We start from the raw sequence: 26,557 nt of genomic DNA on the forward strand, positions 1-26,557 counted from the left end.
ATTCTCCAAGATGTACGAGACCTCTCGGTAGACCTCGTCTCCGTTGGCAGGACCAAGTATATGATAATCTTTCTACAGTGGGAGGACGACAAGAAGATGCAGAGAACAGAGACGAATGGCGATATATCGTGAATGAGGCTAAAAACCTCTTAGGTTTTGAAATGCCCTAAATTGATTGATTGATTGATTGATTGATTGCAGAAGGACAGTGCTTTATACATACAAATGTTCATTATTGTACAAGATACAGTAATGGATAAAAAAAATGTTGAGTATTTCCAAAAATTTTACTGCTGTAAGCTGTACCTAACCCCTTAAATAAAACCTACTTCTTCCAAGGAAATGGACAACTAAAGTTGTCGTTGTGGGAGTATTGTAAGAAGACCGAATTTAGCAGGAAGTTAGAGCTTGTTTCCCGGAAGATTAACGCGACATTCGCCCGCGAGAACAGCGCTTCCTTCCGTCAGAAAGAAAAAGTTTTCTTCAGTAGTCAACTGATTCGATTTCCTCTGTAGGGTCACTTCCTATTATAAAAAGTCAGGTGATTAATATCAATAATTCTTTGTTACAAGTCAAGCTTATGAACTAGCTTGTATTGATCGTCAAGAAGGCAGAAATCGAGCACAAGAATCGCATGCAGTCTGAATGGATTCGCTACGCTGACTTCGTCTCGTTTGTCGCCCCTCATTTCCCAGTTTCTCAGCACACTACTGAACTATTTCTTACATCTGAATGAACAGGACGTCCTCAGTTTAAGATCGCGTGCTCGCCAGTAAAGCAAGAATAAACTGTAGTTCGTTAACATTTCAGAGAAATAAGTACTTTCCTGAAGGTAATGCAAACTTTCTCATTATACTTTTTATGTGTGTTTGCAACGGTTTAGTTCCTTTATCGTATCGCCAGGGCGGCTCAGTGCTACCACCGTAAGGCCTGAGTTCAAATCCGGTCGATATATCCTGAATTTATAACTTGTGTTCAGCAAGCTTGTGGTTCAGCCAGCACAGGTTTTCTTCGGGTACTCCGATTCCCTGTGACATCCCAACAATTCTCAGTCATTATCATCATCATTGTTTATAGTCCCGTCGCTCTAGTTTCCGGCAGGCAATCACGTTGCAGGTCGGCTACATTTAAACGTGTCCGTCTTGTGATTAGCTGATAAAGATGTTAAGCATTTCCTAAGGCTGGATAAATACTTAATATAATCGCCCGCCATTTTGGCTCTTTCGTTGCCGTTCGCAGTAAGCACACGAGGACATTATTTTCCGCTCAATTATTTGCTGAATTACAGTGCGTTTGATTTATTATCATAGGAGCTACGACATGATAATGTTTAACGGTGTGGCAAATAGATCCCTCGTCTGGTAGCTCAGCAACGAAAGAACAAAAATGGCGAACGATACTACCTACCTAGACTTTATAGAGCCTTGACTTCCTAAGACGTAAGCAAAGAGGAGGAGTCACGCCGGGAATAACAGCGTCGCGACTATAGTACGAGTGTAATGTAGATCCACCGTCTGTGATGCACTCTGGATAGTCTCTGACGAACTAAGTGGTCTACGCTTAGCGGCACTAGCGACATCTATGAGTCACTCTCGTAGTCTGGGTGAATAACGGCAAGTTAAGGGCCCTGCCTTTGTCATGTTGCGAATTATATTACCGGCTATAGTTCATTTTTTAAACTCTCATACAAGAAACTTAATGTACACCGAAAAGAGAGATGAACTTTCGATTTTAAGATTGCACACAAAATATGTTCTGTTATAGTTCCAAAGGAAAAATATTTTACTAAATTTATAAACCTCTAAACGTGTAGAAAAGAGCTACAGTAGAGCATCGATTATCCGAAACAATCGGAGACGGAGGGTGTTCGGATAACTGATTTTTCGGATAACCGATCATTTACGAAAACAAATTGTACCGGTGTCATAGGAGCAGTATGAAACAAAGAAACACTGATATTAAACACAAAACTGTACATACAGTATATATTTTATATTACACATCTTACAGATAACACAGAGGACTGACTAGCCTAGTTTGACAAGTTCAAAATGGTCATTAAAGCAGCCTACAGTTTAGTAAAAGAAGTCCAATTTTTTTTTTGCTTCAGAGCTGAGACTCGTTTTTTTTTTGACGCTAAATCTCGCAAATAGCACTAGCAAAACTTCTACATGGCACGCTCGCAAATTTTAATTTGCCGACTGGAACGCTTTCGGTTAACCGATTTGACATTTTTGATCCTATTCTAATGAATATAGCTCAGTGGTAGAGCGCTGGTACGTTCAACCAGAGGTCCCGGGATCGATACCCGGCCCCGGAACAATTTTTCCCTTGAAATTATTCAAATCTGCTTTACAGGGAGCTTCACCTGAAAGACTAGATTTGCTTAATATATAGCCTACGTCACTGTGTACGTTAACAGAAAACCACAATTCCAAGTCACACAGAGATTGTGTGCACTCGTTGTTGGTCTCTGGCGTTTCGTCAGCCCACGCGAGTTGTGTGGATATAAAGGGAAAAGTTGAGACGGTGTCGGGTGGAGTTCCCGGGTAGCTCAGTGGTAGAGCGCTGGTACGTTCAACCAGAGGTCCCGGGATCGATACCCGGCCCCGGAACAATTTTTCCCTTGAAATTATTCAAATCTGCTTTACAGGGAGCTTCACCTGAAAGACTAGATTTGCATAACATAGGAACAGTTGGTTAGGTTATCAATACCCAATACATTGCGGAATATGTCCAGTGGTGGAGATTGTAGTTTCTGACTTTGGACGGTATTTTTATAACAGATCTAATGATTATTCCACCATATCTCGGTCGTACTATCTTTTCAAGCAGACATAGGCTCCGGTAGACAAAATACTGATATGGACAGTGTTCTATGCCCGTCGTCGATGTATTCATGTTTCCCAGTCCATGAATATCGGTAAGTTTCTCCAAAAGGATTAAACCCGCCATTCACGATGCGATGTGAATGCCGAATACTCTCACACAATGTTGGACAACGTGAAAGTTTAAATTTCTACACGAATTCCTTTTGTTTTTACAGCTGTTCACAAACCGATGTTTTTAAATATGTTTTTATATAGGAGTTTCCAAATCGCTGTTTTGTCGTGAAATATGTTATGCGTACTTATTGGAGTAGAAAGTAATAGATGCGGAACTGCGTACCAGAACTCTTTTGATCGCTAGCCGCTGTTGTATAGGCTTATTTATGTCAATATGCGATCGATATTTAGCACCATAGTAAAATGAAACCAGTTTGGCAGCCAATCATGTGTACTAGTGATGCCTGATAACGTTGCTGCAGTCATCTGGAAATCTACTTCCCTGTTTTATAAATATCAATTTGCTTAAGGATATATGTATGTGAACGATCATAAATATTATCAGAAAATGCAGGCTCTAAATTTCTAAAATCTTATAAGGAAATGAACTCACAATTGGACAAAAATTACAAAGTACCACAACAAGGCTTATTAGAACTGAAATATCTGATAAAAGTATAAAAAAGGTTACTAATAATATTTTTTAGAATTTACCTTTTACTTTAAATTAAATTTTCCAAAATTTGAAAATTTTCACACATATTATTTCATAACTCCACAACCATTAGACATAGAATTCTGAAATTTCATACACTAACTTAACATGCGTTTATGCAAAAGGTAGACTACAATAATGCCCATTTCTTTGAAAATAGAAAAATTAGGTCACAAAACATTATGTAAATTTTAGTATACTTTATATAGGACAAATAAAAATTAATTGTATTAAAATAAACAACTCTACATGTCTGAGAGTAGTCTACTTTTCAGAAATAAGTGTTTATTACAAGCAGGAAAAATATTAAAGATGTCAGAGTGTCCATAATGTTATGGTTACCAAATGATGTAACTGCAGAATTTTTTTTTTTTTTTTTTTTTCATACTTTGATAAAATTGGTTTGAAAAATATTAGTAACCTTTTTAATACTTTTATCAAATATTTAAATTCTAATAAGTCTTGTTGTGGTACTTTGTAATTTTTGTTCAATTGTGAGTTCATTTTCTTATAAAATTTTAGAAATTTAGAGCCTGCATTTTCTGATAATATTTCTGGTCGTTCACGTACATATACCCTTAAGGATTATGTCAGATTTTTAAACATTATTATGCTTTTCCTTTCTATATTCATGGCTTAAATAATTAAAAAAAAACTTATGTAAAAAAAGCCTATGTAAATCTTATACTTCGAGAAAAATGAAGTGTATATTAGTATTTGTGGATCTAGAAAAGACGTTTGACAGAGCGGTTTGGAATTAACTGATGGGGATCCTGAAGAAAATAGATGTGGATTGGAAAGAGAGGAGACTGTTCAGTAATCTTTGTATGAAACGAGTCAAAGAATACGAGAAGAAATGTCAGAAAGATGTTAAATAAAGGGAGGAGTACGAGTATACCTTTCATCACATACCCTGTTCATCATCTATTTAGAGGGTTTAGTGAAGAACTGTTTTCAAAAGATGGAAGGGTTGATAGTAGGAGGAAGAAGAATAAAGTGCATAAGATTTGCTGATGATATGGCATTATTAGCAAAAGGGAAGATGATACTAAGGGATATGCTATTGAAGCTAAATGACAGCTGTGAGCAGTATGGAATGAAGATAAATGCAAACAAGACGAAGATCAAGTTATCGCAAGTCAAAGAACGTAAGCGTGTGAATTCGAAACGAGACTGTGGAAAAAAGTGGTCAGCTTCAGATACTTGGGATGTACAGTAGTGGCAAAAAAACCGGACCGACTCTTGTAGCTGATACAAAAGAATCCTGTGCTGTGTATTGTGTCAAACTGTGGTAATTTCAATATTAATAGTGAAGCCAGAGGTATGTACTGCTATTTAATATAAAAATACGCAGTTATCTTTGCCGAATAGACGTAGAAATGTAATATTGATGCCAGATGAAAATAAAACTCTCAAAAGTTTTTTTCGTCTGTAAGTTTGAGGCACTGAAGGAAACAAAAGACGGTAAGAATCGAACAAATGCAATGAATTTCAGTGTTACAATTAATTATACAAGATGGATGTGTTTTGTGACTAGCAAAATTTGAATCTTTGACTCTGAAATCAACTACAAGGGTCGGTCCGGTTTTTTTTTTGCCACTACTGTACCTCCTATAAGCAGTAACATTAGCCGTTGCCAGGAAACCAAAAGGAGAATAACAATAACAAAGGAAGCTTTTAATAGAAAAAGGACTATTTTCTGGAGACCTTTGAAAAAAATATATATAACTAAGGAAGAGATGAGTGAAGTGCTTTGTGTGAGTCAGAAACTTGGAAATTACGACAAAATAAAGAAAAACACTGGAAGAATTTGAAATGTGGATATGGAGATAAGTGGTGCGTGTGAATTGGATAGACTAAATAAGAAATGGAGCTGTGCTAGAAAGAGTGGATGTTATTGTTTAGTTATCTGTCCAAAGACAGGTCTGAACCTAACAAGTGATACCAAAAAAGCATCACTTACGAAGAAACTAGGCTAGGAGATAATGGGATAGGGTGACCAAGAAAGAATAATTCTGATCAGGAAGAGAAAAAAGTGTTGGTTGGGTCACTGGTTAAGAAGAAACTACATATTGAAGGATGCACTGGAAGGTATGGTGAACGGGAGAAAATTTCGGGGCAGAGGAAGATATCAAATGGTAAACAACATTAAATTTCGGAATATGTATGATAAGAACTTTCTTGAGTTAAATATTTTAACGTACCTTGTTAACATGTAGGTTTTGGATCTGTCAATACATAAAAAAAATACACCCAAAGCTACACTACACATTAGAAATTGAAAACAACAAATCCATAAATTTTCTAGACATCACAATAACAAAAGTAGACAACAAACACACATTCAAAGTATACAGAAAACCAACAACAACACACATACACAACACATCCAACCACCCCACACAACACAAAGAAGCTGCATTCCGAACAATGGTACACAGACTACTCAACATACCAATGAACCAACAGGATTACAACGAAGAACTAAACACAATCAAATACATAGCACAAGAAAACGGATACAAACCCAACATAATAGACAACATAATACGTAAGACAAAACAAAACCACAAAAAACAGAAGAATACAACACAAACACAAGAACACAAAAAATACATCACACTAACATACGAAAACAAAACACACATAAAATTGCAACCTCATTCAAGAAATTAAACTGCAACATCGCATACAGAACAAATAACAGTCTACAAAAACATCTCAACACACAAACAACGCAAACAAACAAATACAACCACACAGACGTATACAAACTCAAATGTAATACCTGCAACAATTTCTACATAGGACAGACAGGCAGATCATTTCAAACACGTTACAAAGAACACATCACAGCCATAACAAAATTACAAAACACCTCCACATATGCAGAACACATCACAAATGCCAACCACATCTACAGAGACATCAACACAGACATGGAAATACTGCACATCCAACCAAAAAGCCAGAAACTCAACACACTAGAACAATATGAAATATACAGACACACGAAAACACACCTCAACGATATTCTCAACACACAACTCAATTTCAAAACACATACACTCCTTGACTCTACACTACGAACGCACCCACACAGGAAACAAGAGGCGCCAAGACCAACAACGACCAGTTCCGAAGATGACCGAAAATAGGTCGAAACATGTTAACAAGGTACGTTAAAATATTTAACAAAAGAAAGTTCTTATCATACATATTCCTAAGTGATACAGTGTTGAAAATTGTGTAATCAAGATGTGTAACATTAAATTATGTGGATCGTACGCGGAGGGAAAGCAGAAAATAGGGAAGATTGGAAAATGCTGAATTTGCAGTGAAAGACCTATCCTTGGACAGTAAACTATGAATTAATGAATGCTTGTGTATTCGGAATTTACTTTTATGACTTTAAATTGTGAGAATACTTTCGAACATCTGTACAGTTTTGTTATTAAGGCTGTAGGATAATTTCCCAGCAAAAAGTAACCGATCCGCCTTGATATGGACTTGAATCCTGATTTTTTCACCGTAGCTGTACGGAAAGAGATAAGTAGTTTCCATGAACTGGTTGGTAGTTGCTTTAATTTTCAAGGATTGATTATGTGTTGTTACGAAAACAAGAGTTGGAAAGTGATTTCCTCATCACGTAGGACCCTTCACTCGTCCCCCATGGCGCTGCTTACTTTTAGAAGTGAAATATAATTGACCTATATTTAAACTAACATCAATCTAATCACAATACGCTCGCGGTACAAGGTATTTATATTATTCAGTTAGAGGCAAGTTAAGTATAGATTACATCTAAAAATATTTTCGGTGGCCTTCAACAATCTGATTCCAATGAAAAGTAACTCGGATAAAGACGTGGGGAATATTATTCTATGTTGAGAATTTGGATAATGTATTTTTTTTGTGTAATCCAGAACAGAAAACAATCCTTTTGAGTGCATGTTAAATTGTGCTATTAATTGTATGCGTTTCGAATAAAAGTTTAATATAAACTGTGACCTATAAATACTGGAAGATAAATACGAAAAGATTACGAACTTTCGAGAATGGGCTTTCACATTTGGTGGGAATTCCTAGTCACGTGGTTAGCACGGCGTAAGACCTCTGCTTACAATAACACATGGCAAACTTAAGACAAGGGACATAGCATAAATTATGTACTCCCGGGTTCTTTGGGTATAGAAAAGGACCAAAATATGTGGCAGAAGGACAGTGTTTTCCACATACTAATTTTCATTATTGTACAAGATACAGTAATGAACGAAAAAAAAAAAAGTTGAATATTTCCAAAATTTTACTGCTGTAAACTGTACCTAACCCCTTAAAGGGATCCATTCGGCTTTTACGAAATCACCAGTATATTAACGTTTAAATTTATTTATATATTATTTTTCTGTACTTTTACTCTATTCTACTTGTTTAATGTATTTTATGACACAGGTTTGTTTATTTTCTCTTTTATTTTTTGAAATTACATGTTTCTTATTTATATCTAGTACACGTTTATAAATATCTGGCAAACTTTGTCAGTCTTGGTAGGCTTTTAATAAAAGAAGTTTATAAAATTAAAATAACTAATAAGATTCTGCAGTCAGAGATACTACACTACGCGCATTTACTACGCGACATTGGTTTGGGTTCATGTTTAATACAATTTCGTACAAAAAGCCTTGCAATAAGACATTATTAAGGTTCAGAATAAGTTACGACTTTCCATTACTATTGGACCTAAACGCATTGTTTTTATGCTGTATACAGTAATTTAAATTATTTTGAAGGCGTCTCCACTTTTCAATGGTTACCACTAATGCTCCGCCTCCCATCTCGACAGAGGGGAGCTTACTCGTTTTAATTATTTAAACTTGAAGTTTTAATTATTCTGTTAGTAATTGAGTCGCCGGCTAATATACGTCGTAATTTCAGTTTGTCTGAAATTAATTTTCTTTGAAGTTCTGGGCTTTCTGTGATTGCTTTGTTTATTTTGGTTTGTAGTTTCAGTATTAGCGAGATGAGTTCAGAGAAACGTTAGATTGAAAATCGAAGGAAGTCACTCTAAACAGCTACTTCTCTGTGTATGTTATGTATTTTTAAATACATTTTTTCCCCTGTATTTAATACGTAATAAAACAACTGTTCATTACAACTTCATCAGGAAGATGCTGTTCACTTTATGGATACCGCCTTCCATATGGTTGGCAAACACATTTATGGTTCTTAGATTACTTGTACCTGAACACCTATGATCTTTGTCTTTTTGTGTGGTCCTACCACCCTCCCCACAACGGATATTAATTCGTTATAATGCTAATCAGTAGTGCAAGTAGAGAAAACTTGGTTTTAGTCTCTTCATTACACGAAGTAGCCTATAGGCGAAAGTGTTTTGTTGCTGCAAAAAAATTGATATCAAATTTTTCGCAGAAATAGACGTTTTCAATGTTAAGGCCCATTCACAATGAAAATTAAACATAACCGTAACATAAACTCAGAAGTTTGCGCCCAGGCTACCAAATGGCATCATTCACAATGATTCACATAAGCATTGACATAAACATTACCGTAAAACGTTAACATGAAAGTTTGCTAACTCCAAACTTTCATGCTTATGCTTACGTGATTTGCAAATAGAACACAATCGTGGAGCGCTGAAGTATACGACAGAATATGAGGAAATGGCGTCGTTGTTATGTTTCCATGGTTACCAAGTATGTTTGCGGTTATGTTTATGTTCCCATCGTGAATGATGGTATGATTTCTTGATTTTACCGTAACGTTTATATTCTTAAGTTAACGCTCACGTTATGTTTAATTTTCATTGTGAATGAGCCTTTACTTATATTACTTACAAATGACTCTTAGAGAACCTGGAGGTTCACTGCCGCCCTCACTTAAGGTATATGTACACCTTTACATACAAAAAATTTTGTTTTGCATAATTTTGCTCTTTAAAATTTTTATACAATTGAGAATGGTACCAGAAAGAGGATGAAGTGAACAGATCCCTTGAAATTATGTCTAAATTGTTTATAAAAATTATTTTGTTTATAATTTTGACATACAACTTGAAATATGATAGCTCCTGCAGTTTTTAAGATAGAGCCACATTTTTTTTCACTGTTTTATAGCCTTAGTGCCTGATATAGAGCTATTTTTTTATTTTCATTTACATTAATTAAATATATTACCATATATGTAACTTATACTAATATTTTATGTTGCATATATCATGTAAAAAACCCATAGACAATTATTAACTACATTAATTTATTTTACTCATTGTCAGGCACTAGGAGACAGTTCAAGCTTCAAAATGACACCAATATCTTCTTGGTATCACCATATTTGGCTGAGATATCATGTTTAAAAGAATTAAATATTCTAAAATTACTATTTACAGGAAATGAGCCACAAACGTTCAGAGCCTAGAAGACTGCATCATCATATGTCATCCCTTAAGCAGCTTCATGTCGGTCATGTTCAGCTTCTTTCTGCCTCTCAAATACCTCCTCCTTGTTTTAACTTCAGGTGTTGAATGTTTTTTTTTTTGCCATTTTTGTCTTTATTTTCCATCGATGCAACAAATCCTGCGATGGTGCTTGTCCCAGGGTTTATGCTCATCCTCTTCAGAATTTTAATTTCTCCTTTTGGACTCTTATTAGAATGACGTACAACATCATTGACACACAAATTTACAGTTTTATGACTAACAATGAAATATTATAAATTACTTCATTATGTAAAAACGTGTTTTCAATCTGATGATCATGCCTTGATATCTATGCATCTATTGTGGGACTAGAAAGAAGTTTATTTTACAAGCAATGCTGGACGAGGGGATTGACTGCTACGAGGATCACTCCAAAAGTAATCCACAATATTTATTTAAAAATTACATTTTTAGCCTACAGCTTTGCTATTTTCATAGAATGTAGATACATCCTTCAGGAACAATACGTCACTTTCCCACATAATCCCCGCACCTTTCAACTGCCTTACGCCATCTTGAAATGAGGGCCTGTATACCTGCACGATAAAAGTCTGAACCAACACGTCTGAGCTACTCTGTGGCGCCATTCACGGGAACGTCTTAAATTAAATTTGAATACAAGGGTGAAGGATGTATCTATGACCTCCATAAATTGCAAAGGTTTAGAATAAAAAATAAATAAAAAAAAATGTTGTGCATTGCTTTTGGAGTGATCTTCGTAGAAGTGACCGTGGCTGATGACGCAGAATTTTGGAAAATGGGACTTATCTGAAAAACCATAAGGCATAAATCGAAAATTCTTATATCAAATTAAAGGGAGAAAATTCTCTATTAAAATAGTTATATTTTGAAAATTCCCATCTCGGTCTCTCCAAAGGTCTTTCTCCGGCCTCCCTACTAACACCGCTGATCTACAGTGAGAACTGAGGGAAATTTGAATATGAGAGTCGAAAAATAAAGATATTATTTACAATTGGGGAAAAGCGGGCGTTACGCGTTTTAAACCCCTTCACCTGCATTTTAAAAATGACTACCATGCCTTTAAAAATGACGATTGGTGGCTAAATATGGAATAAAAACTTAGACAAATGTGTAAAGTCGTCATTAATGTAAAAAAAAAAAAATCGAAATTTCTTTGCCATTTTGGTCAAAAATTCAGTCCTAGTGTGCCTTAAGTGATATATTATTTCTAGTAGCAATCTCCTTAATTTCATGGACGAAAAAATATACAAGTTCTGGATTTCATAATCCAATGATTACAAAATACTGAAGCAGATACAAAGAAATACGAAAAGAATTCCATCTGTAAACATTATGACATGATTACTTTTCGTAGAATTATGCCTGCAAACCACAGCACGACGCGAAGGTAATGGCACTGTAATTCTGTCTTTCTCCAATTTTCATGTAGTTACCATCCTTGCTCTCTCTTAAATGGGTTTGACCTTTGAACCAGCCACAAGATCATTACGAAGTCAATTTGTTACCTTGAAAGCAAAGCAATTTCATATTACGTCCACACTCGGTCACTAAGCAGTTCATTATTTTTATGTCTATCTTTACTACTGGCCGCACGAACTAGAGTATTGATCGTAATATAAAACCGGGAGACCTGCAAAACGTTATGATTCTTCACTTAATGTCCGTGCAAATCCAAGCTTAATACGATGCCATAATAGACGCCATGAAATCGACTGTATAGTCGTTCCTATCTCCAGTCATTTTATTATTTTCCATTTGAGACGTTGGCTTTAAAAAATGTGAGGCACGCCCTTCTCTCGTCGACAGACTGATGAAATAGTCTCTTCTAAGAAAAGATTATATTCATTTAAATTTTAAGTTTGCGTAAGAACCTCTGTTTAAGAATCTAATTAAATTAACACACTGAATCTGTAATCGAATATACAGTGTGCTCGAGTATTCTTGTTACAAAACTTAGGAAGTGGTAGAAGTCAAATCTGTGCACAGTTTTGTTCGTTAATATTTATTAACGCCTAGAATCAAACCGTACTTTATCCAAAATCTGATTTGTCAGAAAAGACGAAAAACTAGTGCAGTTAATTATTTTACAAGTAATCAGTTGTTATCTGGAAGCATTAGTTACTTAGTTACTCTCTAATTTTCATAAGTAAGAGTTACTCTCTAATTTTCATAAGTAAGAAACTGTCTTGGGCTTCTGCCATCATGGAGAATTGCTCCGAATCAACAGACATAATACGGTTCGTTCTCTCATCGCATCTTCAATCCGTCAGAATTTGAATTGAACTGAATTGAAAGAGGAGAATTGGGAGGACAAATTTAAAAGGTACGCAAAACGGTCCTTGCAAGGGGTTCGGGACTGCAAGAAACTAAATATGTGAGCTCCAAGCCTGTTGGCCACTAGTCTCACTCCGGGTTACGCTGCTCCACTGAAGGAGCTATAGAAAATTTTGTAGGGGAAAACCGAAAATGGACGTAACCTCTTAGGTACCACATACGCGAGGGGGACGGAAATGTGATCAAAGATCACAGGACGGGACGAGGAGGAAATGGCTGGTGTAAATCTGCACATTGAAATGAACTGTGTCATATCGCAGTGCAGGAGGAGTCGAGAAGACTCTGTCGTCTGTTGTTGGATGACAAGGCAGTTGAAGACCGCCAGGAGAGACGTCGTGAATTCTGAATCTGCAAATTGAAAGGTTCCCTGTCCTTTCGCATTGCGACTACATGGTGACCTTGCACATGTATTTCGTAATTTTATAGACTCTGAACTTGGGCATTAAGTTGTTTGTTAGAAAAAAGGGGAATTTACGGGGAAGGGCATATAGGTCCGTGGCTCATTTCTGTTAGGGCTCATCCCGACATTTGCCTTAACGCCTTAGGAAAACTACGGAAATACCTTAGGCAGGATGAGTTGTCTCAATATAAGACTAGCCAATTTGGCTTTTAGGTAGGAGGTCGATTGATTTATGAATTTATGATGGATGTAATTATTAATTAATTTAGAGTAATTAAAGGGGTCATGGGGATATGAATGCAGGTCCGTGGCCCATTTCTTTTAGGGCTCATCACGACATTTGTCTTAGCGCCTTAGGAAAACCACGAAAAAACCTTAGGCAGGATGAATGCTTCCTATGAGGTTTATGAAGAGGTTGGTTGCGTCTCTTCTGATGGCTCTACTAGACGTGCTGATATCATCATAATTGATCGGCAGAAGTATAAGGGTGTCATTCTTGATCCCACAATCCGTTTCGAAATGGATGAGCAACAGCCACAAGAGGTGTGTCGTGAAAAACAAGTCATATATGAGCCTTGTCAGCATCTCGGAGCACAATACCACATCGCACATTGGACAGTTTTTGGGCTCATATTCGGTGCCCGTGGTACGATCCCACGAGAAACTTTAAGTCAACTTAAACAATTTAAAATTTCTGATGCAGCGATTGATGCCATAGGATCTCATGTGTTAAAATCATCCTTAGCTATAATTAGTAATCATTTGTACCCAAGACACTTTTTATTGTAAATGATTTCCAATGTTTTCTTATCATTTAACTCTTATTAATGTTTTTTTTATTTCAAATTGTCACATAATTGTTTTTAATCATTGTTCATTGTGAATTGATTAGTAGGCCGATCTATCGAACCCATATTTAGGGCGGCTATTTTTTTTTTTAATATTAGTATGTCAGAATTAATTTTGGGGAATATAAAACTGTACTATTTTTTCATTTGGTGCTATACATAGGCTCTCTTGCCACTGGTGTGTTCATTACTCATTACGGGATATGACGTTCTTGTTCTTAACTATTGCTAGTTACAAAAAGAACCACAGCCTGCCGATCCCGGTACGGATATTACAGCTAATATGTCCTTTAACAAAGAACATAAGGCTTGTGATTATTATTTCGTGTTATTTGGCACAATATCTTCAAGCGTTCACGTATTGGCATTCAAGATCATGATATAACCGTATATTTTTATGGCTGTGAATATTCGACTACGGCGTTTGACCTTCTAGTTTTATATAATTCTTATACTCTATGCACCTATCCCTGTATCTTTTCCTTCAAGTTTCACTTTGACTCGAAAACAAGTTTGATTAATCAATTCAATTCAGGGATAATCTTTACAATGAAAATGTGACAACACCGCTTGACATTACAAGTATTGATGCTTGCAATATATATATATATATATAACACAAAGTCTGCCTCTAGGGTATTAATCAGACGATTTTACCACAGTCCAGTATATACAGTCACGAACCTCAATACGTAGTAAATATGCATCCATTGATAGTTGCTAACCACTAGGATCACTACTATCGCCTCATTATAGACAATGCGAAATAATACCTGCACAGTCTATTGATCCTAGTACCCTCAAAACTCAAGCTTCGTGACTGTATATACTATACTCTTTTCGCTGTAAGAAAAATCCTAATATAAACACAAGCACGTGGCTGTCATACCCGTGATTGGCTCCCAGTCGAAACACTCACACGACGCAGGAAAATATAGTCCGTATTTGGAAACTATCATCTTGTATTATTTGAAAATAAAAACTTGAATTATAATTGTTAAATACAATGAAACATCTAACTTCACTCATATGTAAAACGAAATGTAAAAGAAAAGCTACTTTTATATTTTGTTATGTACATACTATGAACGCGGATGAATACAAACAGTAATACCGAGGTAGTCTGTTCTTGTAACACGCTGGCGTCACTTTAGCTCGTAGTTGTTCACGTAAGCACGTGGTACTGAAGTATGGCTTCTGCATCCTGGGTGTGTGTGGTTATTAATCATAAGATTAGAAACCCTCTCAAAAGTGGAGAAAAACAAATAGTCTTAAATGTATATAATAAGTTATGTGAGTTTTAATTAGAGTAATTATAAAGTAAATGTTTCCTAAGCAAATGAATGGATAGTAATGAGGTTAGGTCTACTTAACGAGTAACGGGAAATGTTTAACATGAAACAGAATGTACAACAGTAGGCGGGAACACGTACTGAGAATCTATGACGCCAAACAGCGGCCAATGAAGCCTCACTTCAGTCACGTGCTACTGTTTATATTAGGATTTTTCTTACAGCGAAAAGATTATAGACTGTGATTTTACTATGTGACTTGTTCTGACATTACATGATTGAAACTCACATTACGAGTACGTGAACATCGCGGCCGGTGGATCGATCGATGAGAATATGTGCGTAATATCAGGGGGCCGATAGATCGGCCTCATGGAACTGAAAGGGTTAGTTTCTGGACGTCTGGCATACTTGTCAATGTATTGGACTCTTTCTGAATAATATTATATAAAGAAGAGATACTTCGTTATGAAATATTCCTTTACGAAATAGGAAGAAGACTACATATTTGTTTTTCACGTCATAAGAGAAATGCGTTAGGAAGTGCAACGTTTATGGTGAATAATTAAATAAATTCACGACCATTCTGGCGAGGTATCAGATCGCACTGCAACGTGCTTGTGTTCCATGAGGTTTAGGAGTCGTTGTCTCGTGACGTGATGTCATGCTTATGTAATTCGATGAGATCGTCTCGTATGCCTGTACCTGCCGCCGATGCATGCCATATCATCCTCAGGTTGTTGACAGGAAAGGAGTCCAGTAGCAGAGGATTGCAGAAATACGAATAAGCAGCCTTAATGTTTAACATTGCAATTTTATTATTACCTTTATCATATCTTTATGGAAATATATAGAAATTAATAATAGCGATTTCGTAAGAAATTGAATTTTGAAATTTTTTACGAAAAAATACACTTTCAGTATCTCCGATACGAAACTTTTTTTGACCTGTCCGATACGGGAAATTTTATGAATATAGAGATTCTGTGAGAAATTGAATTTTGAAATTTTTATGGAAAAAGACACTTTCAGTATCTCCGATACGGAAAATGTTTTGACGTGCTCTCCGGCACGGAAAATTTTTTTAATATAGAGATTCTGTGAGAAATTGAATTTTGAAATTTTTATGGAAAAAGACACTTTCAGTATCTCCGATACGGAAAATGTTTTGACGTGCTCTCCGGCACGGAAAATTTTTTTAATATAGAGATTCTGTGAGAAATTGAATTTTGAAATTTTTATGGAAAAATACACTTTCAGTATCTCCGATACGGAAAATGTTTTGAATTGCTCTCCGGCACGGAAATTTTTTTTAATATAGAGATTCTGTGAGAAATTGAATTTTGAAATTTGTATGGAAAAAGACACTTTCAGTATCTCCGATACGGAAAATGTTTTGACGTGCTCTCCGGCACGGAAAATTTTTTTAATATAGAGATTCTGTGAGAAATTGAATTTTGAAATTTTTATGGAAAAAGACACTTTCAGTATCTCCGATACGGAAAATGTTTTGACGAGTCTCCGGCACGGAAAATTTTTTTAATATAGGGATTCTGTGAGAAATTGAATTTTGAATTTTTTTTATGAAAAAAGACACTTTCAGTATCTCCGACCTGATTCTGTGAGAAATTGAATTTTGAAATTTTTTTAATGGAAGAAGACACTTTCAGTATATCCGATACGGAACATTTTTTGGCGTGTTCTCGGTACAGAAAATTTTTAGAATATAGAGATTCTGTGAGAAATTGAATTTTGAAATTTTTTTAATGGAAGAAGACACTTTCAGTATCTCTGATACGAAACATTTTTTGACGTGTTCTCCGATATGGGAATTTTTTTGGATGTAGAGATTCTGTGAGAAATTGAATTTTGAATTTGTTATGGAAAAAGACACTTTCAATAACTTCGATATGGAAAATTTTTTGACATGTTCTCCGGTACGGGAATTTTTTTGAATATAGAGATTCTGCGAGGAATTGAATTTTGATTTTTTTTTATGGCAAAAGACACTTTCACTATCTCCGATACGGAAAATTTTCTGACGTGTTCTCCGATACGGGAATTTTTTTTTAATATAGAGATTCTGCGAGAAATTGAATTTTGATTTTTTTATGGCAAAAGACACTTTCACTATCTCCGATACGAAAAATTTTCTGACGTGTCCTCCGATACGGGATTTTTTTTTTTTGAATATAGAGATTCTGCGAGAAATTGAATTTTGATTTTTTTTTTATGGCAAAAGACACTTTCACTATCTCCAATACGGAACATTTTCTGACGTGTTTTCCGATACAGAAATTTTTTTGAATATAGAGATTTTGTGAGATATTAAATTTTTATTTTTTTTTATGGCAAAAGACACTTTCATTATCCCCGATACGGAAAATTTTCTGATGTGTTCTCCGACACGGGAATTTTTTTGTAATATAGCCTAGAGATTCTGTGAGAAATTGAATTTTTAAATCGTTATGGAAAAAAACACTTTTAGTATCTCCGATACGGAAAATTTTTTAACTTGTTCTCAAATACGGAAAATTTTTTAACTTGTTCTCCGATACGGAAATTTTTTTGAATGTAGAGATTCTTTGAGAAATTGAATTTTGAAATTTTTATGGAAAAAGACACTTTCAGTATCTGCGATACGGAACATTTTTTGGCATGTTCTTTTATACGAAACATATTTTGAATATAGAGATTCTGTGAGAAATTTCATTTTGAAATTTTTTTTATGAAAAAAGACACTTTCAGTGTCTCCGATGCGGAAAATTTCTTTGACGTGTTCTCCAATACGGAAAGTTTTTTGAATAACTTATATACGTAGATTCTGTGGGAAATTGAATTTTGAAATTTTTATGGAAAAAGACCTTTCAGTATATCTCCGATACGAAAACATTTTTGACGTGTTCTCCGGTACGGAATTTTTTTTTAATATGGAGATTCTGTGAGAAATTGAATTTTGAAATTTTTTCTTATGGAAAAAGACATTTTCGGTATCTCTGATACGGAAAATTTTTTGATGTTTCCCACGATACGGAACATTTTTTGACGTTTTCTCCAATACGGAACATTTTTTTTAGTATAGAGACTCTGTGAAAAATTGAATTTTTAAATTTTTATGGAAAAAGATACTTTTAGTACTCCGATACAGAAAAATCTTTGACGTGTTCAATGATACGGAAAGTTGATTGAATATAGAGATTTTGTGAGAAATAGAATTTTGAAATTTTTATGGAAAATAACACTTTCAGTGTTTCCGATATACGGACATTTTTTTACATTTCCTCCGGTACGGACAATTTTTTTACATGTCGTTTGTATGTTCGTTTTTTTTACAGCGATTTCTCATGATATGAACTACTGGACGGATTTTGTTCTAATGCACTATCTAGACCTACGAAATACTGTACATACACCGTATGTTTTTCTGGTTATTGGATATAGCGATTTAACATTGTCATAGCCTCCAGCGTAGCTCAGTCGACTACGGCGCTTTTCTGCCGATTCGGAGTTGTGCTCGGTCGGGGTTCGACCCCCGCTTGAGGTGATTACCTGGTTGGATTTTTCTCAGTTTTCCCCAATCGTAAGGCGAATGTCAGGTAATCTATGGCGAATTCTCGGCCTCATCTCGCTAGATATCTCGCTGTCACCAATCCCATGGATATAATTGTTGATACAGTGTCGTTAAATAGCCAACTAAAGAAACATTGGCTTAAGAAACTCATGTATAAAAACAATGATGAAATACCTTAAACATCGCTAACTGATTGAGATATTTTTTCTCATGTTATGAACGCACGTGTAACGTAAATTACGTGTAGACCTACTGTACATTTTGTCGAGGAGAATAATTAATAATAGCAGTCAGTATTTTTGCCCTCTAGAAATTAAGATTACGTACGATAAGATTGAGTGCAATATTAATCGTCCTTGAGTGTAAAATTACTTCGTGAACTAGCACTAAATTGTATTATAGCGCGCTTATTCGCTTCGTTATGTGACGTATCTCCAGCAACTACAGAGGTTATTGTGGTTAACTAAAATTTGTATTACGCCTGACATGTGCCGGTATGCCGTATCCGTGCGTACTCGGAAGTAAAGAAAACACAGAAATAGTAATAATAATAATAATAATAATAATAATAATAATAATACACCTCAGTTATAGTTCTGCTAAATGACAATAATAAAATATACCTATAAGAATAAGTAAAAAAAAAATAAATACGAATAAATGAGATATTTTTGAAGATGAAGAAAGAAAATTTGTTGAATTGATGCGGTAGGCGTATAATTTAAATTAGCTGAAGAACCTGTGCTGAAAAAAATGAGAAAATGTGCAGATTTTGTGGAATAAATACGAAGACGTGTGATATAAAACAAAATTCCACTTGATTAAAATATTCACAAGTGTAATATCGTAGAGTGAAAACTCTAATGTTACATTAAGCTAATATTGAACGCCTTACCGGCGTTACAAGATAGCCTACTCGTGTGATGGACACCTGACACATTACCAGAATGTTTGTGTGTAACAATACGAGTAAATTGTAGCTACTAAACTTTAAATACAGATATGCATTTCATTAATTTAAAGCATTTTGTACATTTTAGATATCTTATTAGTGTTAGACATCGTATAAATTTTGAGAGAACTTGTAAATTTTGTTGCATTTTGTAAATTATGAGGAAAGTTAAACATTTTGAGGCATCTTGTAAATTCTGAGAAGTTTTCTAAATTTTTAGGTATCATATAAATTTTAGACGTAGGCTATATTAGGGGAGAGTCGGGTAGTATCGGACATCGGGTAGTATCGGACAGTGCGTTTTTTTCATCTACCACCATATGATAGTACCTGAATGACATGGTTACGTTTCTCTATGCGACATCTCTGAAACGTAACCATGTCAATCAGGTACTATCATCGTGTGGTATATGAAAGAAACTCACTGTCCGATATTACCCGATGTCCGATACTACCCGACTCTCCCCTATATTTTTGAAGCACCTTGCAAATTTTTGGGAATCTTGTAAATATAAAAGAAAAGTTTTTACGTTTTGGCCACCTTGTAAATTTTGAGGAATTTTAAACATTTTCAGGCATCTCATAAATTTTGACTCCTCGAAATTTTGAGAAATTTTCCAAATTTTGAGCATTTTAATAAATTTTTAGTCATCTTGAAAATTTTAGGCATCTTATAAATTTTTAAACATCTCGTGAATTTTGGCTATCTTGTAAATTTTAAAACATGTTGTAAATTTTGGGCCATCTTGTAAGTTTTGAGGAATCTCATACATTTTTAGGCAAATAATAAATGTGATACTTCTTGTACAGTAAGTTTTCGGGCATCATGTAAATTTTGAGACATTCTCTAAATTCTTTTTCATTATCATAAATTTTTGGGTCATGCTGTAAATTTTAGACACATTATACGTTTTAAAACATATTGTAAATTTTGTGTTATTTTTTATATTTTGAGAAATTTTCTAAATTTTTAGACACTTGAGAAATTTTAATGCATCTTGCTTATTTTAGGAATGCTATAAATTTTGGAACAACTTGTAAATTTTTGGGCATATTGTAAATTTTGAGCATTTTTGTAATATTTTTGGCATCATAAATTTTGAGACAACTTATAAACTTGAGGAATCCCATAAATTTTAAAACATATTTCCAAATTTTGGGACATCTTTTAAAATTTTTGACACCTTGTGAAGTAAGTATCGTGACAATTTTTAGGTACCGCTACTTGTATTTTATATACTTTTATTGGAATAAGTAATTCACCTCCTAAGTTTTTGGTGCAATCAGAAATACAGCCTTGTAAGTATTTAGTAAGGAACGTAGGTAGTATCGAAGATCCTTATTTAAGAATGTCTGTTGCGCATGTTTGAGCTAAAAAGAGAGAGAGAGAAAAAAACAGCATCGTACGAGTAGACTCCCAAAATAGAGCGTAAATGGGAACTGCTCAAATAACCTACTATACCTGGTAAGGTTTATTTTGCCTCAGTAGCAATAAAACCAAGTCCCTTCAAATGAGGGTGGAGATTATAGGAGGGTTGTAAATTTTCAGGATTTCTTTCAAAACCTTGTTATTGTACAGGCTACCGGAACTCAGTTTCTTGAAATACAAGCTCAGTGACGGAACTACACAGTACGAAGAGAGATATTTTGTTATTTTATTTTGTGCTACAGAATGTATCAACTAGTCCCTTTCGCCACTGGATGGATGGACGGCACCGCTCCACTCCCCCCATCGCCATAACAACACAGACGAAGTAAGACATATCTCCTTTTTCTCTCTTTTCACAGTGAGACAAGATTCATCACACAGACTTTACGAATATGTGTATTGTAAAATTAATTGTGCGAAGATCGTTTATTACATACCTGAAAGAGGAATTTCTAATTAGTTGCAATGAAATCTCCATCTTGGTTTCTGTTCAATGACGGCAAATTTGCAAAAAAAAAAAAAAAAAAAAAAAAAAATATATATATATATATATATATATCTTCAACATTGTTGCTTTAAAATGTTTTCTGTGTTTACTATACCCCAGCAGGCCGTGATATACGTCTGTCTTTTTTTCCCCTAATCTATAAATGCGAACTTAAAATAAACGGTAAGGTTATGTAATGATTTATTTTTCATTTTAATATTTTAACAATATTATTTATATGACATATTGCAGTAATAACATCGGCAAGTTTGTTGATTTTTTTCACGGCTTAATGTTACTTGCATCACGAATGCAGTAACTTTAGTGGAGTTGTAGAGTTTACTTAATTTTTGCAAATATTTAAAAACAATAATTAACAGTGCAATTTAGGTGAAATTGCAGTGGTAAGTTTCCAAATTATAATTATTACTATATTGAACGTCTCTAAAAATAATATGTTAAAAGCCTAAAGCAGTAAAATCAATATGTCACTTAAGCGGTAAGAAGAGGGAAATTGTTATGTGTGTTAGGTTAGGAATACTGAATGTGGAATTTTAGACTTTCCGCGGGTTGGTTTTGTGCGGAAACCAAGCAAATACTTACGATCTCGCACAAAATTCAGTTTGTATTAGTTACATGGAAAATTGTCTATATACGTAGATTTAACTACTATGAAATTTATGCCTAGGAATCTTGAAAAGAAGAACAAGAATAATAATATTGAACTTCAGTTAGTATATAATCGCTAAATACCATTAGTACGTAGACCTATATATCGCAAATTTTGCCAAAAAATGAGCAAAAAATTCCGCCTTACCTGTAAAAACTGTAGCAAACTCTCCAACAGTAGAGATGTATCACAAAGAGGGGGGTGCTACACGCATTTCCACCTGTGTAAATCCCAGATACCGGCACTGACAACTTATAACGCGCCCGCGTGTGTTTTTGACGTTTACGAGCGTGAGGCAGGTTGCAGCGCCGTGTTCAGACTCGGAGCGCTCCCGTCGGACTGACAACAGCACGAAGTTCGCTCGCTCACTGTGAAATCGAGGTGACTACATTAGCCTACTGCTCCCCTCCCACTCCCACAACTCATATTTTACGTTTTCCTTCACGCCGGCTAAGCTTGCCTGCACTATATTGTTTCATGCTGTAGCACTCGCCGAGACTTATTTTTAAAACTGCCGTACCTTTCTATACACGGCGATATCTGTGATTGATATTTCTGGCGCTGTAGGGCGGTTAGCGTAACAGTCCTGTCGGCCTGGGTTCGATTCGCGGAAGGGAAAGTGAATATTTTTACTCTTTCACTGGAAGCCTTTATTTGGTGCTGTCCTGTGCCCTGCTAACTGTACAATCATTAACAACGTTTTCATGGATTTTTCAGGTGGATTTGAATACGCTTACCGTATTGAAACTTCCATGAAAACGGGGATTCAAAACGATCTGAGTCTCAAGGTCGATAACCTAAAAAGTGGGATCGGATCATATTCAAAACGGCTTCAGTACGATAAGCGCGTGAACGTTCGTCATTTGTTTTATCTCTCAGCTGTTTTACCAACAGCGATCACAATTTTGTATGTTGAAGAGTCATGTTATAACACATAATATTTTGTATTTGAAGAGTCTATTGCAAGAATGATGGATGTCATTTGGAATACATTTTGCAGGAGAAGCAATTGAAAGTTTGAAATGCTTAGCGCTCAAAGCTTAACTGTGGTTTTCCGATTATTACTGGACAATGACTGTCAGTGTTAATGCCATATAACTCTCTATGTACATTCTATATAATAATAATAATAATAATAATAATAATAATAATTTATTTAATCTGGCAGGGCTAAGGCCAGTAGGCCTTCTCTTCCGCCCAGCCAGACTCTAATTCTAATTGAATACAATTGCTTACATAGTTATTACATTAATATCTAGACCATAAAACAACATGAAAGCAAATAATGAAAGTTGGATAAGTAATGTTAGTGTGACAATAATAAACACAGGTAAGAAATAGTTATAATAATAATAATAATAATAATAATAATAATAGTAATAATAATGTAATAATAATAATGATGACATAATTTAGATATTTATCTGTGATATATATATATATATATATCAATTAAACCTTGAGAAACCTGAAACAGCTATTATTGTTAACAAGAATTGTTAGAAAAATATTTCGTTAGCCTATTCTTAAATTGGTTTGATGTCTGACAATCCCTGACATTACTCGGTAGGGAATTCCAAAGTCGAGGAACAGCCACAGTGAAAGAAGATGAATATGAGTATGTTCGGTGGGAGGGAATGGATAATATTGAGGAGTGTTGTGATCGTGTGTCTAGGTTATGATGGGTGGATAAATTTTGAAAACGAGACGCAAGATAGACAGGAGTGGAGAAATGCAATATGTGAAAGAGAAGGGAAAGGCAGTGGATTTTCCTACGATCTTCTAGACGGAGCCAGGACAACATTTGGAGGGATGATGTTACGTGATCAGCCCGGCGAATATTGCAGATATATGTCTTAAGCTATGCATTGACAGTCTTGGTTCATTTTCGATAAGAAAGTGACATCCATCATTCTTGCAGTGGACTCTTCATTTGTCTAAAAGCCATTAGTACCATTTTACATTAAGAGGGAAAATATGAAGTTTTCATGTACTTCATTTAGAAAACGCAACGTAGTTCATAGCCAAGGTCTACAGGGTGACCAAAATGCTAACATGTCATGACATGTTAACCAACATAACTACTCTGGAAACTTCAGCTTCCGTATTGAAATAGTTCTCAGTAAATATCGAAAATTGTATGAAAACAGGGATCGGAGAGATCATATTCACTACTGCAAGAGTATTCAAATCGATTTGAATACGCCATGAACACGTAATTGAAATTCATATCTTTTCACATTGTGTCCTTTTGGGCGCACTTTACAGCTTTCTTTTGTAAAGATTTTCCAAAGTTTATAAATGTTTACTTTACATAATGATGTTTTATATTAAAAAAAAAAACAAGCTACTTTTAGCACTAATTTAAACATTCGTAATTTTGATACGACACACTTAAGATCTGCATCTGTTAGCTCATCGTTTATATATATATATATATATATATATAAATAAATAAAAGAGTGCATCATTAATGTATTACGGTCTCCAATGCACCGTCTAGTTTTCTTAAAGCTTTGAAGGGTCAAGAGGAAGGTCCAGAATGATTTTTAATGTCATTAGAAATACTATTGCATATTTTTATTGTTGTGTAACATACTTCCTTTTTTATATCATGCAAGTAATTCTTCCCACGGCATTTATACTGTGTATGGCTGAATTAGTGGACCCAAAATATTTAAATTTGGAAATTCCATAATATGTTCTTTTACAAGAACTCCTACCATTAATGTAAATAAATAATAAAAAAGGACTCATACATGAAACTTAAATTTTTAAGAGATAGATTTTGAAAATATGAATTTTAATAACTCAAAAACCATTCATCTGATCATAATTGAACTTACATGCAAAAATACTTGTAGGTAGGGGAAGAAATGTACAACATATGAAATAACATTTACCTTAAAAATAGTAAAAAAAAACCGGAAATTTCACCATTATCGTCTTAAAATCCATTGTCCTCGGCCGGACATAAACCCGCGAACCCCGAATCTAATGACTAGCGTGGTAACCGCTAGACCACCGAGGCCACGGACTTGCATTCGAAGTCCGTTCTACACACGGATATTTGCACTTGTACAAGTGTTCTCCCACGTTATATGACGTTGCATCCTGCTGATTATGTCGAGAGTATAAAAATAAGTGTTATTAAATGACGCATTGCATGTTATCTCATTGTATAATAATTGTGGAACAATTAAAATTAATTACTTTATGGAAAGAACTAATTGTCTACAATGGTATTCATAAAACTCACCACAGTTTTCTGCCTGTTCTAATTCCTATCTGGTTATGGAGTAGCAAGCAATTTTGGATGAAGTTGTGATCTATTGAAATAAGCCAATACCAACTCGAGACTCCACCTATGCTACAAAATGTTTAAATAAATACTAATGTGCTATTATTTTTGTTACCATGTGAGTCTCTGAAAGGTTCTCAGTAGTTCACACTACAGGAGTGGGGTAGCCAGGTGTATCGTACTGTAAGGAATGACCCATATTTAAGACCTAATAAACTTGTCCCGCAGAATCCGTTAGAAAGACGTCTAAAATCCTATATTTATGGACAGTGCGTCATAGATGGTATATATTTATTTATTTTTACAGTTGCAAGAGTTTGAATATTGTTAGCTAATGCAAAGAAATCAAATATGAATGTTCATCAGTGTTTTTTTATATTACGAAATTATTGGAACTTCATCCTTTGAAGAGGTGGAAAAATTCAAATACCTGGGAGCAACAGTAACAAAAATAAATGATATTCGGGAGGAAATTAAACAGAATAAATATGGGAAATGCCTGTTATTATTCGGTTGAGAAGCTTTTACCATCCAATCTGCTGTTAAAAAACCTGAAAGTTAGAATTTATAAAACAGTTATTTTACCGGTTGTTCTTTATGGTTGTGAAACTTGGACTCTCACTTTGAGAAAGGAATATAGGTTAAGGGTGTTTGAGAATAAGGTGCTTAGGAATATATTTGGGGCTAAGAGGGATGAAGTTACAGGAGAACGGAGAAAGTTACACAACACAGAACTGCACGCATTGTATTCTTCACCTGACATAATTAGGAACATTAAATCCAGACGTTTGAGATGGCCAGGCATGTAGCACGTATGGGCGAATCCAGAAATGCATATAGAATGTTATACCTGGTAAGGTTTATTTTGTCTCAGTAGCAATAAAACCAAGTCCCTTCAAATGAGGGTGGAGATTAAAGGAGGGTTGTAAATTTTCAGGATTCTTCTCAAAATCTTGTTATTGTACAGACTGCCGAAACTCAATTTCTTGAAAGACAAGCTCAGTGACGGAACTACACAGTACGAAGAGCGATATTTTGTTATTTTATTTTGCGCTACAGAATGTATCAACTAGTCCCTTCCGCCACTGGATGGATGGACGGCACCGCTCCACTCCCCCTTCACCATAACAGCATAGACGAAGTAAGACATATCTCCTTTCTCTCTCTTTTCACAGAGAGACAAGGTACATCACACAGACGTTAGTTGGGAGGCCGGAGGGAAAAAGATCTTTGAGGAAGCCGAGACGTAGATGGG

The 26,557-nt window shown here is 35.0% G+C and overlaps 1 protein-coding gene and 1 long non-coding RNA gene across 2 annotated transcripts in view; one reads left to right on the forward strand and one right to left on the reverse strand.

The window, feature by feature from the left end:
* The window catches only part of LOC138696850 (uncharacterized), an 89,478-nt gene extending 67,097 nt beyond the window's left edge, over window positions 1-22,381 (reverse strand). The window contains exon 1 of the long non-coding RNA XR_011331476.1: window positions 22,149-22,381. This is a non-coding gene — a long non-coding RNA (uncharacterized lncRNA). The remainder of the gene's footprint in view (window positions 1-22,148) is intronic.
* The window catches only part of LOC138696851 (unconventional myosin-Ie-like), a 277,651-nt gene that overhangs the window by 101,508 nt on the left and 149,586 nt on the right, over window positions 1-26,557 (forward strand). The window lies entirely within an intron of this gene.

Source organism: Periplaneta americana, chromosome 3 (assembly GCF_040183065.1).
Source record: "Periplaneta americana isolate PAMFEO1 chromosome 3, P.americana_PAMFEO1_priV1, whole genome shotgun sequence".
Taxonomy (NCBI): Eukaryota; Metazoa; Arthropoda; class Insecta; order Blattodea; family Blattidae; genus Periplaneta; species Periplaneta americana.